A 17767-nucleotide genomic window follows, 5' to 3' on the forward strand; every position below is an offset into this window, starting at 1 on the left:
TTATTAAGAGAAAAAAGAAACAAGTCAAAATATTTTAGCAAGCTGTAGCCCATAAATGTTCTTTGCCATCATTTGTTTCGTTTGCTACAAATGTCAAATTAATGTTTTTATGAAACTCATTTTTCTTGGGTGTCTTTATTTTAACTCACTCTCTTTTCGTCCATTAAGGCAAATTCTTTTGCCAGATTTTATTTTACAGCTAGTAGCTGGAATAAATCAAATTACTCACACTTGACGGGGGAACTTGGTTTTGAAAATTTTTGCAAATGACATGAAAAACTCAGTGGACCATACAGTTTTTTAAATTTTGCCAAAAACAAAAGTTTTGTTTTCTTTTTTAATATTAAAACTTTTGTATGAGCTAGGGCTAGGCCAAACTACATACTTGGCGCCATTTTTAAATAGCATTTTTCATGAAATTGAATTTATAGAAAACTATAATCTCTGGACATTTTTCTTAGAAATGCGTCTTGTCAAGATAGTTTTCTTATTAAAAACATCTTCCCCATACATTGCAATAAGAAAACAGTTTTCTTAGAAAACGCGCCTTCACATACAAGTTTTCTTATAGAAAGGTGACTTCACAATACAGCTCTAATATAGAAAAGTGTCTCCAAAAGACAGTATTTTTATTCAAGAAAAGGGTCTAACCTTTACTGAACTAGAACTGAAACTAGAACTGAACTAGAACTAACTAGAACTGAACTAGAACTGAAACTAGAACTGAACTAGAACTGAACTAGAACTGAACTAGAACTGAACTAGAACTGAACTAGAACTGAACTAGAACTGAACTAGAACTGAACTAGAACTGAACTATAACTGAACTAGAACTGAACTAGAACTGAACTAGAACTGAACTAGAACTGAACTAGAACTGAACTAGAACTGAACTAGAACTGAACTAGAACTGAACTAGAACTGAACTAGAACTGAACTAGAACTGAACTAGAACTGAACTAGAACTGAACTAGAACTGAACTAGAACTGAACTAGAACTGAACTAGAACTGAACTAGAACTGAACTAGAACTGAACTAGAACTGAACTAACTGAACTAGAACTGAACTGAACTGAACTAGAACTGACTGAACTGAACTGAACTAGAACTGAACTAGAACTGAACTAGAACTGAACTAGAACTGAACTAGAACTGAACTAGAACTGACGAACTGAACTAGAACTGAACTAGAACTGAACTAGAACTGAACTAGAACTGAACTAGAACTGAACTAGAACTGAACTAGAACTGAACTAGAACTGAACTAGAACTGAACTAGAACTGAACTAGAACTGAACTAGAACTGAACTAGAACTGAACTAGAACTGAACTAGAACTGAACTAGAACTGAACTAGAACTGAACTAAACTGAACTAGAACTGAACTAGAACTGAACTAGAACTGAACTAGACTGAACTAGAACTGAACTAGAACTGAACTAGAACTGAACTAGAACTGAACTAGAACTGAACTAGAACTGAACTAGAACTGAACTAGAACTGAACTAGAACTGAACTAGAACTGAACTAGAACTGAACTAGAACTGAACTAGAACTGAACTAGAACTGAACTAGAACTGAACTAGAACTGAACTAGAACTGAACTAGAACTGAACTAGAACTGAACTAGAACTGAACTAGAACTGAACTAGAACTGAACTAGAACTGAACTAGAACTGAACTAGAACTGAACTAGAACTGAACTAGAACTGACTAGAACTGAACTAGAACTGAACTAGAACTGAACTAGAACTGAACTAGAACTGAACTAGAACTGAACTAGACTGAACTAGAACTGAACTAGAACTGAACTAGAACTGAACTAGAACTGAACTAGAACTGAACTAGAACTGAACTAGAACTGAACTAGAACTGAACTAGAACTGAACTAGAACTGAACTAGAACTGACTAGAACTGAACTAGAACTGAACTAGAACTGAACTAAACTGACTAGAACTGAACTAGAACTGAACTAGAACTGAACTAGAACTGAACTAGAACTGAACTAGAACTGAACTAGAACTGAACTAGAACTGAACTAGAATGAACTAGAAATGAACTAGAACTGAACTAGAACTGAACTAGAACTGAACTAGAACTGAACTAGAACTGAACTAGAACTGAACTAGAACTGAACTAGAACTGAACTAGAACTGAACTAGAACTGACTAGAACTGAACTAGAATGATCTAGAACTGAACTAGAACTGAACTTGAACTGAACTAGAACTGAACTGAACTAGAACTGAACTGAACTAGAACTGAACTAGAACTGAACTAGAACTGAACTGAACTAAACTAGAACTGAACTAAACTAGAACTGAACTAGAACTGACTAGAACTGAACTAGAACTGAACTAGAACTGAACTAGAACTGACTAGAACTGAACTAGAACTGACTAGAACTGAACTAGAACTGAACTAGAACTGAACTAGAACTGAACTAGAACTGAACTAGAACTGAACTAGAACTGAACTAGAACTGACTAGAACTTAACTAGAACTGAACTAGAACTGACTAGAACTGAACTAGAACTGAACTAGAACTGAACTAGAACTGAACTAGAACTGAACTAGAACTGAACTAGAACTGAACTAGAACTGAACTAGAACTGAACTAGAACTGAACTAGAACTGAACTAGAACTGACTAGAACTGAACTAGAACTGAACTAGAACTGAACTAGAACTGAACTAGAACTGAACTAGAAATGAACTAGAACTGAACTAGAACTGAACTAGAACTGAACTAGAACTGAACTAGAACTGAACTAGAACTGAACTAGAACTGAACTAAACTGAACTAGAACTGAACTAGAACTGAACTAGAACTGAACTAGAACTGAACTAGAAACTGAACTAGAACTGAACTAGAACTGAACTAGAACTGAACTAAACTAGAACTGAACTAGAACTGAACTAGAACTGAACTGAACTGAAATAGAACTGAACTAGAACTGAACTAGAACTGAACTAGAACTGAACTAGAACTGAACTAGAACTGAACTAGAACTGAACTAGAACTGAACTAGAACTGAACTAGAACTGAACTAGAACTGAACTAGAACTGAACTAGAACTGAACTAGAACTGAACTAGAACTGAACTAGAACTGAACTAGAACTGAACTAGACTGAACTAGAACTGAACTGACTAAACTGAACTAGAACTGAACTAGAACTGAACTAAAACTGAACTAGAACTGAACTAGAACTGAACTAGAACTGAACTAGAACTGAACTAGAACTGAACTAGAACTGAACTAGAACTGAAACTAGAACTGAACTAGAACTGAACTAGAACTGAACTAGAGCTGAACTAGAACTGAACTAGGACTAAACTGAACTAGACTAAAACTGAACTAGAACTGAACTAGAACTAAAACTAAAACTGAACTAGAACTGAACTAGAACTGAACTAGAACTGAACTTGTTAAAGGTTTTCTTAAAGAATATTATAAAATTTAAGACTTAAAATTTGTTAAAATTATTCAACATTATGTCTTTGACATGACCCTAAATAAATAAACATTATTGACCTTTTTTTGAATTTAAAATAATAATTCAAAAAGTTTTAATATCTTAAAGCGAATCTAATCGTTCTAAGAAGTATCCCAATAAGCAAAAACCTTTGAAATGATGTAAATATGTATTTGAAAACCTATTCAAATTTCATACATAGCCTTTGAGAACAAATTTGAAAATTTTTGTTTTCAAATGGAAAAATTATGGCCTTCTCAAACAAAAAGGCAGTTAGAAATCAAACGTATTTTTTCAATTGGTATTCAAATTTAAAAAAATGCTAGAGGTAAGCTTGAAACTAAAAAAATTTTCAAACGTATTTCAAGTATTCTTTATTATTATTTTCATACATATTTCAAACCCTAATTATAATGCTAACTATTGCCAAAATTCATATATTTTTTACATCACCTGAAATAAAACATTCATTTATTTATTTAGCATATTTTTCTTTTATATCTCCGATTATTTCTCCTATATTTAACGTTTTTTTCGCTTCCTTGCTGTAGAAAAAATGTTCTGTTTTATTTTCTAAAATAATTTATTTTTTGAAAGAAACTTTTCTAAGTTCAATTAAATCAAAACTTTGAAATTTTTATAAATATCACACATTATATTTTTTTAACGTTTTTTGAAATTATCATGTTTATTTCAAAGGCTAAACTTTAAAATTTGAAACAATTTGGAAAATACATTATTTAGTTAAGAACATTTTCAAAAATATTCACAGGTTTGAATCGATGTTTATTGGGATATAACATTAATATTTACTTACTTATGTATGTAAAACACATTCAAATAAAAAAAATATATATTTTTAACAAACCAATAGCATATATTAAGGCATATTAAAATATGCCTAAAAACAAACTGCTTTTTTATTGCACTACATACCCTTAAATAGCAGAAATTCGAATGGAATTACTTCCTTAAAAAAGCAATAATAAATGTAAAAAAAAGCATAAAATACTTCCGGTTTCTTCAAACTTTATAAACATTTTAAGTTTGGACCAAAATTAAAAAATTTATATAGATTTTGTTATTTACAAATTTAACTTTTGCAAGAATATTGGGTCAAAGGAGAAAAGAAAACATTTGTTTGCATTTTTTTAACGAAAGAAATTTAAAATTTAAACATGATTCAAGGCAAACATTTAAGTTTTTTAAGTAAAGATTCAAATAAATTTCCAAACATTTTCAATTAAAATTGTAAATATTTAAAAGAAACTCTTTAAGTTTTTAGAGATACATTTAAGTTGCAATAAAAATTCTTATTTTTAATTTGGTACTTTAAAGAATACCATTTTGTTGTTCAAGTATTATTGCAAAATAATTTCTTTTAATAAAAGTCTTTTTCATTTTATGTTCTTTTAAGGCATTTTATAATTTTTTATTATTTTTATAGTTTTCTGTAGTAATTGTGAAAGAAACCTTTCATAAAAGAAACTTCATTCATTGTTTAAAATATGTAGAAAAATAAAGATATTTTTAACAGAAACTTTTGTATTTTATACAGTATTTCAATTGGCAGAACTGAAATTTATATGGCTTTAAAATGTTGCTATTTGTTACAATGAAGTAAATCATAATTGTTACATATCTCTGAAAAAATACAACAAAAATACAAAATGGACTATCCTAGGAATTGCGAATTCGTACACTATTCAATATTTTTTTTAACATCTTCTCAAGGAAATATTCCTATTCAGAAATATCTTGTAAATACAGTTTTCATATAGAATAGTATCTTGGAAAGATCCTAGCGAAGTCCTACTAGGGTAATGTCGCATTTGAATTGCATTACTATATAATATTTAATATTGTGCGGGGCATCAAGAATTCTACTGTTATAGTAAAAAAACAAAATTAAATTTTATGTATAACTCATACTTTTAACAAATGGTTTCCATAAACTAAATAATTGTATTTGATAACAAACACGTGTAGTCACTTTTATAGATTTAGCATTAATAATAAATTTAGGTGGAAAGAAGGATCATAAAAAAATATCATACATAAAAATAACGTCTATGACTGGCTGATTAATATGTTTCGGTGTAAAACCGGAAATCTTTGTATACTTTTATTTTTAAATTCTAATTTGTTTAACAAAAACCCATCAACTGAACTAGAACTGAACTAGAGCTGAACTAGAACTAAACTAGAACTAAACTAGAAACTGATCTAGACCTGAACTAGACCTGAACTAGAACTGAACTAGACTGAACTAGAACTGAACTAGAACTGAACTAGACGAACTAGAACTGAACTAGAACTGAACTAGAACTGAACTAGAACTGAACTAGAACTGAACTAGAACTGAACTAGAACTGAACTAGAACTGAACTAGAACTGAACTAGAACTGAACTAGAACTGAACTAGAAACTGTACTAGAACTGAACTAGAACTGAACTAGAACAGAACTAGAACTGAACTAGAACTGAACTAGAACTGAACTAGAACTGAACTAGAACTGAACTAGAACTGAATGAACTAGAACTGAACTAGAACTGAACTAGAACTGAACTAGAACTGAACTAGAACTGAACTAGAACTGAACTAGAACTGAACTAGAACTGAACTAGAACTGAACTAGAACTGAACTAGAACTGAACTAGAACTGAACTAGAACTGAACTAGAACTGAACTAGAACTGAACTAGAACTGAACTAGAACTGAACTAGAACTGAACTAGAACTGAACTAGAACTGAACTAGAACTGAACTAGAACTGAACTAGAACTGAACTAGAACTGAACTAGAACTGAACTAGAACTGAACTAGAACTGAACTAGAACTGAACTAGAACTGAACTAGAACAAACTAGAACTGAACTAGAAACTGAACTAGAACTGAACTAGAACTGAACTAGAACTGAACTAGAACTGAACTAGAACTGAACTAGAACTGAACTAGAACTGAACTAGAACTGAACTAGAACTGAACTAGAACTGAACTAGAAACTGAACTAGAACTAGAACTGACTAGAACTGAACAGAACTGAACATAGAACTGAACTAGAACTGAACTAGAACTGAACTAGAACTGAACTAGAACTGAACTAGAACTGACTAGAACTGAACTAGAACTGAACTAGAACTGAACTAGAACTGAACTAGAACTGAACTAGAACTGAACTAGAACTGAACTAGAACTGAACTAGAACTGAATAACTGACTAGAACTGAACTAGAAACTGAACTAGAACTGACTAGAACTGAACTAGAACTGAACTAGAACTGAACTAGAACTGAACTAGACATGAACTAGAACTGAACTAGAACTGAAACTAGAGAACTGAACTAGAACCTGAACTAGAATGAACTAGAACTGAAGAACTGAACTAGAACTGAACTAGAACTGAACTAGAACTGAACTAGAACTGAACGAACTGAACTAGAACTGAACTAGAACTGAACTAGAACTGAACTAGAACTGAACTAGAAACTGACTAGAACTGAACTAGAACTGAACTAGACTGAACTAGAACTGAACTAGAACTGAACTAGAACTGAACTAGGAACTGAACAGACTATGAACTAGAACTACTAGAACTGAACTAGAAACTGAACTGAACTAGAACTGAACTAGAACTGAACTAGAACTGAACTAGAACTGAACTAGAACTGAACTAGAACTGAACTAGAACTGAACTAGAACTGAACTAGAACTGACTAGAACTGAACTAGAAAACTGAACTAGAACTGAACTAGAACTGAACTAGAACTGAACTAGAACTGAACTAGAACTGAACTAGAACTGAACTAGAACTGAACTAGAACTGAACTAGAACTGAACTAGAACTGAACTAGAACTGAACTAGAACTGAACTAGAACTGAACTAGAACTGAACTAGAACTGAACTAGAACTGAACTAGAACTGAACTAGAACTGAACTAGAACTGAACTAGAACTGAACTAGAACTGAACTAGAACTGAACTAGAACTGAACTAGAACTGAACTAGAACTGAACTAGAACTGAACTAGAACTGAACTAGAACTGAACTAGAACTGAACTAGAACTGAACTAGAACTGAACTAGAACTGAACTAGAACTGAACTAGAACTGAACTGAACTAGAACTGACTAGAACTGAACTAGAACTGAACTAGAACTGACTAGAACTGAACTAGAACTGAACTAGAACTGAACTAGAACTGAACTAGAACTGAACTAGAAACTGAACTAGAACTGAACTAGAACTGAACTAGAACTGACTAGACTACTAGAACTGACTAGAACTGAACTAGAACTGAACCAGAACTGAACCAGAACTGAAGTGAAAAATAATACATTGATTCGTTGATTAACTGCTGGGGTTGCTATGCTCTCTATTTAAAACCAATAAAAGCCCTAAAAGTATGTTATACATGTGTATATGTATATTTTTTAATTTTTTAAGTCTTTTAACACTTAATAAACTTTGAAGTACATTTCAATTGTTATTCAAATACAATTAATGTAACGAAAACAACAATAAAAAAACACTTTCATTGAAATTTTTACAATGTTTTTTAAACAATTTGTTTTGGTTATTTAATCGAATATTTATATTATTGATTGAATTTAAGTAAACGTTAATGTAAATAGCAAAATCTTTGAGTATAAATTAATGAATTAAAATGTTAATGAACTTTACAATTTACTTTGTGGTATATAAACTCATTATTTGTGGCAAGTGCTTACAGCAAACACTTAAAAGTAAGCAGTTAAAAAACAGTGGTTTGAAAGGAACATTTGTAATGAATAAGTTAAGTATTTACAACGTAGATTATAAATAAAACATTATTAAACTACTTCTAGGTAATGCAGTCAATTATAGCAATGGAAAAGTTTGTTATTAAGCCTAGGACAATCAGTTGACAATAAGTCATTGTTTAACATTATATATTTGTTGTAAAATTTAATTCAAGTTTTTCTATTTCTACCTTCACAATTACCAATTGAAACGAATGTTTCGAATCTGTTTTCTTAACTCCCCTTACTTAAGACTAATGATTTGTCAAACAAAAGCCAAAATTAAAGCTATTACTTTAATAGCCACAAAATGTCAATGTAATTTGAGGAAAAAAAAAAGAATTGCCACAGTTTAAAACAAATTACCACTAAATACACTTCTAAATGCTAAAACAAAGATAAAGCATCAATCTCGTGTGGTTTGAAATAAGACAAACATAAGATAGATTATGAATTTTTAAACGATAAAACACACTCTTGAGCCTAAAGAATTCATAATTATTCTTTTGTGGCCTAAAAGTCGAAAACAGAAAAACAAATAAATAAATGAAATATTTCCAAAAGACAACAATAACTTTTAAGACTTTAAGGCATAAAATAAAAGATAATTAAAATTTAAAGCAATTTTACGAGGTGCAAACAAAAAAAAAGAAATCAATAGATAGACGGACAGACGGACAGACAGACAGACAGACAGACAGACAGACTTAAAAAGACAGTAAAGTTAATGCTGGAGGCAGTCGAGCTCTCTGCTGTCTAAGAACAAAGTAAAAAATAAAGTGAAAATCAAATAAATTACTAACAAACTGTGACAGTTGTCTTTATGACCGTAAATATTATAAAGTTTTCAGTTTCTACAGAAATTGCGTTTTCAGGCTAAAATAAAAGCCTTAAAGTAGACTTTAAGAAATGTTTATTAAAGCAAGAAAAATGTAATGCAGACTATAAACCATATTGTCTTTAAAAACAATGAAACTGCTCCAAGCCTGCATTGCGACCTGTTGTTTGATTACAAGATTACGGTCAGACGGACGGACAGACAGACGGACTCAGAAACTCTGCAAACTATTAAAACACACTGTCAATCAAAAGTTGACAGAATTAATGTGTTTATTCGACTATAAATAAAATTTGGTTTAAAAAAAATCGAAATTACAAAAAAACCAATAATACCGCAGAGAATTCAAGGTCAAAATGAGTTTGTAAAAAGCAACAGCAAAAACAAGCTAAACTATAAAATTGCAAATTTCCACCACTTTTGCATGAATTATACGAAGACTACTACTAATGTTTTGAGAAAATAAAAACTTAAACAATTTATAATCAAAAAGTTAAATAACTGACCACATCCATAATAAATAAAATTAATTGTTGCCTTGTCTCAAAATATTGCTATTAACCCTCGCATTTTTATATTAAACTTCTATGTTTCATATTATTTAGAGACCAAAAAATGTTTGAAGTTAATGTTTTTTTATATAAATTTTTTTATTTAATAAAATATTGACTTTAATAATGGTCTTGTTAAATGAAATGTAAAATTGTTTTAAAAGAAACAAAAAAACAGCAATAAAAATTAAACAACAAATTAAGTCAGCCATATAACCAACTACATTAGTACATATATGTATAAACACACATGTTAACCGATTTAAATTGATGTTTAAAAATTCAGTTAAAGTAAACCCCAATAGTTTTAACAGGACACCATGTATTCCTTTTTAAACAGACTTATTCCTCAAAAGTTAACTAATTGACTATCCCTGGCTGTCTCTAAGTAATATCCTATCTCTGAATATAGAGATGCTATTAGTACCTTTAACCTCTGGTATTATAAACTTGAGGAGTGATTTAACTCACAATCTGACAAGAGGATTGAGGAGTACCTTTTCCGTTCGCCGCAATTATTGGATTCTGTTAACTAGACGAATATTTCGGGGGCACTTCAGGATCGTTCACATATCAATGCTAAGAAAACCATTAATTGGGCACAGCCACCCAGAACTACAGGGTAATAGCTAGTATAAGAAGGGTGTGATTGTCGTCAACATGTTAGAATCACATTAACAAATAACATTTGATTATTTTGTTAATGGTTTTATAATGTGTCTCCTATCAATACTGTTCTGCGAGTTTAATGTTTATATTGAATACATATAGCAGTTGTTTATAATAATTCTATTTCAATAGTGTTTTATTAAACATATCTACTTTTGATATATATTTCGATAACAATATAATCATTATGTTTCTTGTTTATTTAAGTGGCAATTATGTATAATTATTAGGGGAAAGGAATTGTCCTTCTTTGTCTCTACAGGATTAAATAATAGAGCCACTGGTAAAGAGACCCGGATTTGATGTTAAATACATACTCCTTTGAAACTAACTAACTAACTAACTAACTAACTACTACTAACTAACTAACTACTAACTAACTAACTAACTAACTAACTAACTAACTAACTAACTAACTAACTAACTAACTAACTAACTACTAACTAACTAACTAACTAACTAACTAACTACTAACTAACTAACTAACTAACTAACTAACTAACTAACTAACTAACTAACTAACTAACTAACTAACTAACTAACTAACTAACTAACTAACTAACTACTAACTAACTAACTAACTAACTAACTAACTAACTAACTAACTAACTAACTAACTAACTAACTACTAACTAACTAACTAACTAACTAACTAACTAACTAACTAACTAACTAACTACTAACTAACTACTAACTAACTAACTAACTAACTAACTAACTAACTAACTACTAACTAACTAACTAACTAACTAACTAACTAACTACTAACTAACTACTAACTAACTAACTAACTAACTAACTAACTAACTAACTAACTAACTAACTACTAACTAACTACTAACTAACTAACTAACTACTAACTACTAACTAACTAACTAACTAACTAACTAACTAACTAACTACTAACTAACTAACTAACTAACTAACTAACTAAACTAACTAACTAACCTAACTAACTAACTAACTAACTAACTAACTAACTAACTAACTAACTAACTAACTACTAACTAACTAACTAACTAACTAACTAACTAACTAACTAACTAACTAACTAACTAACTAACTAACTAACTAACTAACTAACTAACTAACTAACTAACTAACTAACTAACTAACTAACTAACTAACTAACTAACTAACTAACTAACTAACTAACTAACTAACTAACTAACTAACTAACTAACTAACTAACTAACTAACTAACTAACTAACTAACTAACTAACTAACTAACTAACTAAACTAACTAACTAACTAACTAACTAACTAACTAACTAACTAACTAACTAACTAACCAACTAACTAACTAACTAACTAACTAACTAACATACTTTTTACAGAAAATTTTTGTACAATTTTCTTTTTATAGAAAAATTTTATTTTTTTATAGAAATTTTTCGATTTTCTTTTTCTATCATAAAATTTTTTTATTAAAAATTTTCCTTAAAGTTTCTTTTATAGAAATTTTTCTAAATTTTAGTTAACTAACTCTGACTGACTAACTACAGTTATTTTTTTAATTTTATATTTATAATGTTTTCCAATTTGTTTTAATTAATTTTTCTTGTTAAATTTTCTATTTATAAAAAAAATATATATTTTATTTTATTGCAAAAAAATTCTACATAAACGAAATAATTACAATAAAAATTAAACAATAACATTATTTACTTTAATATTTATATACACAAACCGACACCTGTCATAAGTAACAAAAATAAGTTGGAAATATGACAGATTAGGTGTTAAATTTATATGACAAGTCAAAAGCAGCAGTCAGCAACTTGTTTATTGTTTAAAATATTTAGAATTTTTTTTATGTGTATCAATATTATTTAATAATGTTTATTAATAAATACTTTGAATAATGTTTAGTTTTTATTAAAATTCTGAGAATTTTTAACGTTTATAAATATTATTTATGTAATAAAGAAATTGAAGTGGAAATTATACCGAAAGGAATAAAAGTGTAATTACACAAATGTTTGAGGTAACAATATGTTACAATAATGTAAATGAAATAATTTACACAGACGAAAAGCACAAGCACAGTGTGGCAAAAGGGTAGAAAAAGCGGAGCACATTTTCGAGGAATTTATAGAAATCTTTTGCTGTACAAGGAGTTTTAAAGCATAAAGGTAAATGTGACTAAATCATGAATAAATCCTTATTGCAACAGGTTCAAGTTAAATAGTCTCATAAATTGCATTTCTTCCTCAAATTGTAGGTTTCTGTTTACAATTTGGTTTTGTAATTTAAAAACATTCATTCAAATCTCAAACAAATATTGACTGCATTACCATTTTTACTTGTCATTAACTGACTGACGAATGTTTGCCACAAATCGGATGTTAAAACTCATTACAGTTACTATAATCAAATGGGGGGCGGACATTAGGGGCAAACAACTATGAAATGAAAATGTTTATGGAAAATTTCCCCCCACAAATGATGTGGTAATACAGCACCTGTTTGTAAGCATGTAAATAAATATGTCGTCGAACATTTGTAAATGTTTCGTTATTGATGTGTTCTGGTATTGAAAAGCATTTAAGAGGAAAAAAAAAGGACACAATTTGAATATCAAAGGATCACAAGGAATACAAAAACGTAATGAAAAAGGGGTTAAAAGTTGGGAAAGTAGCGACTAGGAACCATTACGATTTTTATAGAAAATTTTCCTAAAATTTTCTTTTTATAGAAAATTTTCCTAAAATGTTCTTTTTATAGAAAATTTCCATTAAATTTTCTTTTTATAGAAAATTTCCATTAAATTTTCTTTTTAAAAAAATTTTCATTAAATTTTCTTTTTATAGAAAATTTCCATTAAATTTTCTTTTTATAGAGAATTTCCATTAAATTTTCTTTTTATAGAAAATTTCCATTAAATTTTCTTTTTATAGAAAATTTCCATTAAATTTTCTTTTTATAGAAAATTTCCATTAAATTTTCTTTTTATAAAAAATTTCCATTAAATTTTCTTTTTATAGAAAATTTCTATTAAATTTTCTTTTTATAGAAAATTTCCATAAAATTTTCTTTTTATAGAAAATTTCCATTAAATTTTTTTTTTATAGAAAATTTCCATTAAATTTTCTTTTTATAGAAAATTTTCCTAAAATTATCTTTTTATAGAAAGTTTTCATTAAATTTTCTTTTTATAGAAAATTTTCATTAAATTTTCTTTTTATAGAAAATTTTCATTGAATTTTCTTTTTATAGAAAATTTTCATTGAATTTTCTTTTTATAGAAAATTTTCATTGAATTTTCTTTTTATAGAAAATTTTCATTGAATTTTCTTTTTATAGAAAATTTTCATTGAATTTTTTTTATAGAAAATTTTCATTAAATTTTTTTTTAATAGAAAATTTTTATTAAATTTTCTTTTAATAGAAAATTTTCATTAAACTTTCTTTTAATAGAAAATTTTCATTAAACTTTCTTTTAATAGAAAATTTTCATTAAACTTTCTTTTAATTTCTTTTAATTTTTAATAGAAAATTTTCATTAAATTTTCTTTTAATAGACAATTTTCATAAAATTTTCTTTTATAGAAAATTTCCATTACATTTTCTTTTTATAGAAAATTTCTATAAAATTTTCTTTTTATAGAAAATTTCCATTAAATTTTCTTTTTATAGAAAATTTCCATTAAATTTTCTTTTATAGAAAATTTTCCTAAAATTATCTTTTTATAGAAAGTTTTCATTAAATTTTCTTTTTATAGAAAATTTTCATTAAATTTTCTTTTTATAGAAAATTTTCATTAAATTTTCTTTTTATAGAAAATGTTCATGAACTTTTTTTTTATAAAAAATTTTCCTAAAATTTTCTTTTTATAGAAAATTTTCCTAAAATTTTCATTAAAATTTCTTTATATAAAAAATTTTCGTAAATTTTTTTTGTATTTTTTTTTTATAAATTTCCCATAAAATTTTTCTAATATTGTTCTATGGTCACCTACTGTGACAATTTTCAAATAATCTTTAGGTATCGATTACAAACAAATTAAACACTTAAAACCTTAACGTGACCAAAACAATTAAATGCGATAAACAAGAAAATATATAACAATAAAAAACGAGAAAAAAACCCTGACAAATAAATAATACAAAATAATTGAAATAATTCCCCAAACAAAGAATTATGTCGAAAAAAGAACAAAAAATATACTTTTAACTACTTCTCTACATGTTTTGTTTTCATTCTATAAGAACAATGGCTAATTTCTTTTATTTTTTTTTTTTGTTATGAAAATATGAATAAAATAAAAGCGAAATAATAATTTAACAATTAATCATGAGAAGGCATATATACGGTTAATTAATGTCTGCACTGAAACACCCATAAAAATCATGAAAGAAGATTGACTTGAAAATAGAGTGATGAAAAAAAGTGTAATAAATTAAAGAACTTAAATTTTTCACGCAAACAAAATTGCTAAAAATAAAAATTTCATTAAAAATAAAAACCTCAATATTTAACAAAACTTTACTAAATATTTAAACAAAAACAATTATTGACAAACTTCTCTTAAAACTTCTGCCATTGAACAGGATTTTTATTTGTTTGCTACATGTATGTTTCCTGTGTGTGAGTGTGTGTTGTACGTTTCGCCATATTGAAGTTAGTAAAAAGGAAATAAATGAAGTAGAATTTGAATTTACTGTTTGTTCTTCGTTTGTTGTTTATGCAGCAGCTTTATTTTACGTGCTACGTGCTTTGTGGCACAGTCACTGTTTTTTGTTCTTTAAATAAACATTGAATTTTTAAGGAAGAAAGAAGTTTCATAATGTGTTTGTATAAGTGTATATATGGTTTTCTACTCGTATGTCACAACTTCAGGAATTGTACATAAATCCAACTGTATGTATGTCGTTCTTAGAAACGTGCATTTATTTACATATAAATGTTTCTATCTATTGCTTTGATCTTTGTGTAATTTTAAAATGTTTAACGAAAATAAAATTTTTGTGTAAAAAAAGAACCCCAAAAATAAAAATTTAATTTCATAAATTGTACCTCAGACAATATTTTGTGTGTGTGTGTTTAGGGTTAATAAAGTTATTATGTTTGAGCTCGTTTCATATTTTTACCTTAAACTTCTTGTTTATATTTTTCATGAACTTTCTGATTGGAGAAATTGACTTGGCAATGAATGGATATATAACTGGTCTGTTATCACACAAGCCCCGGATCATCCTCCATATTTTTACTTAATTCAGTCCTCGTTGTGTTAAACAGGTTTGAATTTGCCAGTTTAACTTCCTCAAATATTAGATCTTCCTTTGCCAAGCTTACCACTGGCAGAGTATACATTAGGGTGATCGATTATTCGACATTTTCCATAAACCGTTTTTCGAATAGTTCGAATAGTTGACATTTGAAAAAAAACGGTTGATATTTTTCAAATTAAGAAAAAACCAGTTAACTATGTAATACTAGCTTATTCAAAAGTCTCTGTTTAGGCAATTTCCATAGGCATTCCAAAACTTCCATAGTATTTCAGCTGTAAATTAATTATTGTAATTGGAATATAATCTTAAGATTGATAAAATTTTATCAAACAGTTATTCCAATCAATTTTATAAATACAATTTTTTAATTAATTAGGAAAATCAAAAAAGTTTAACGAGAGGAGCTTTAGAAAAATATACCCCAGTTTCTCAACTCGAATATTTTTAAAATTTAGACGGGCTGTATTATTTACTTCAAAATTTAATTTAAGTAATCTTTGAATACAAAGCAAATAAAAGTTTTCGAAGCCGATTTTTAAAAAATGAAAAAACTGGGTTATTCGATATTCAAAAAATCAACATTTAGAAAAAACCGACACTGATAAAGCAGGAAAAAACGGTTGAAAAAACGTTAGTTAGTTAGTTAGTTAGTTAGTTAGTTTGTTAGTTAGTTAGTTAGTTAGTTAGTTAGTTAGTTAGTTAGTTAGTTAGTTAGTTAGTTAGTTAGTTAGTTAGTTAGTTGTTAGTTAGTTCGTTAGTTAGTTTAGTTAGTTTAGTTAGTTAGTTAGTTAGTTAGTTAGTTAGTTAGTTAGTTAGTTAGTTAGTTGTTAGTTTGTTAGTTTGTTCGTTTGTAGTTAGTTTTGTTAGTTAGTTAGTTAGTAGTTAGTTAGTTAGTTAGTTAGTTAGTTAGTTAGTTAGTTAGTTAGTTAGTTCGTTAGTTAGTTAGTTAGTTTTTAGTTAGTTAGTTAGTTGTTAGTTCGTTTAGTTGTTCGTTATTGTTGTTCGTTCGTTCGTTCGTTCGTTCGTTCGTTCGTTCGTTCGTTCGTTCGTTCGTTCGTTCGTTCGTTCGTTCGTTTCGTTCGTTCGTTCGTTCGTTCGTTCGTTCGTTCGTTCGTTTCGTTCGTTCGTTCGTTCGTTCGTTCGTTCGTTCGTTTCGTTCGTTCGTTCGTTCGTTCGTTCGTTCGTTCGTTCGTTCGTTCTTCGTTCGTTCGTTCGTTCGTTCGTTCGTTCGTTCGTTCGTTCGTTCGTTGTTCGTTCGTTGTTAGTTCGGTCGTTCGTTCGTTCGTTCGTTCGTTCGTTCGTTCGGTTTCGTTCGTTCGTTCGTTCGTTAGTTCGTTCGTTCGTTCGTTCGTTCGTTCGTTCGTTCGTTCGTTCGTTCTTCGTTCGTTCGTTCGTTCGTTCGTTCGTTCGTTCGTTCGTTCGTTCGTTCGTTCGTTTTCGTTCGTTCGTTCGTTCGTTAGTTCGTTCGTTCGTTCGTTCGTTCGTTCGTTCGTTCGTTCGTTGTTCGTTCGTTCGTTCGATCGTTCGTTCGTTCGTTTCGTTCGTTCGTTCGTTCGTTCGTTCGTTCGTTCGTTCGTTCGTTCGTGCGTTCGTTCGTTCGTTCGTTCGTTCGTTCGTTCGTTCGTTCGTTCGTTCGTTCGTTCGTTCGTTCGTTCGTTCGTTCGTTCGTTCGTTCGTTCGTTCGTTCGTTCGTTCGTTCGTTCGTTCGTTTCGTTCGTTTCGTTCGTTTCGTTCGTTCGTTCGTTCGTTCGTTCGTTCGTTGTTCTTCGTTCGTTCGTTAGTTCGTTCGTTCGTTCGTTCGTTCGTTCGTGTTCGTTCGTTGTTTCGTTCGTTCGTTCGTTCGTTCGTTCGTTCGTTCGTTCGTTCGTTCGTTAGTTCGTTCGTTCGTTACGTTCGTTCGTTCGTTCGTTCGTTCGTTCAGTTTCGTTCGTTCGTTCGTTCGTTCGTTCGTTCGTTCGTTCGTTCGTTTCGTTCGTTCGGTTCGTTCGTTCGTTCGTTCGTTCGTTCGTTCGTCGTTCGTTCGTTCGTTCGTTCGTTCGTTCGTTCGTTCGTTCGTTCGTTCGTTCGTTCGTTCGTTCGTTCGTTCGTTCGTTCGTTCGTTCGTTCGTTCGTTCGTTCGTTCGTTCGTTGTTCGTTCGTCGTTCGTCGTTCGTTCGTTCGTTCGTTCGTTCGTTCGTTCGTTCGTTTCGTTCGTTTTAGTTCGGTTCGTTTGCGTGTC

The sequence above is a fragment of the Lucilia sericata genome, unplaced genomic scaffold (assembly GCF_015586225.1).
Source record: "Lucilia sericata isolate MDLA Ls3-8-SP2 unplaced genomic scaffold, ASM1558622v1 Contig001107F_arrow, whole genome shotgun sequence".
In the NCBI taxonomy this organism is placed as follows: domain Eukaryota; kingdom Metazoa; phylum Arthropoda; class Insecta; order Diptera; family Calliphoridae; genus Lucilia; species Lucilia sericata.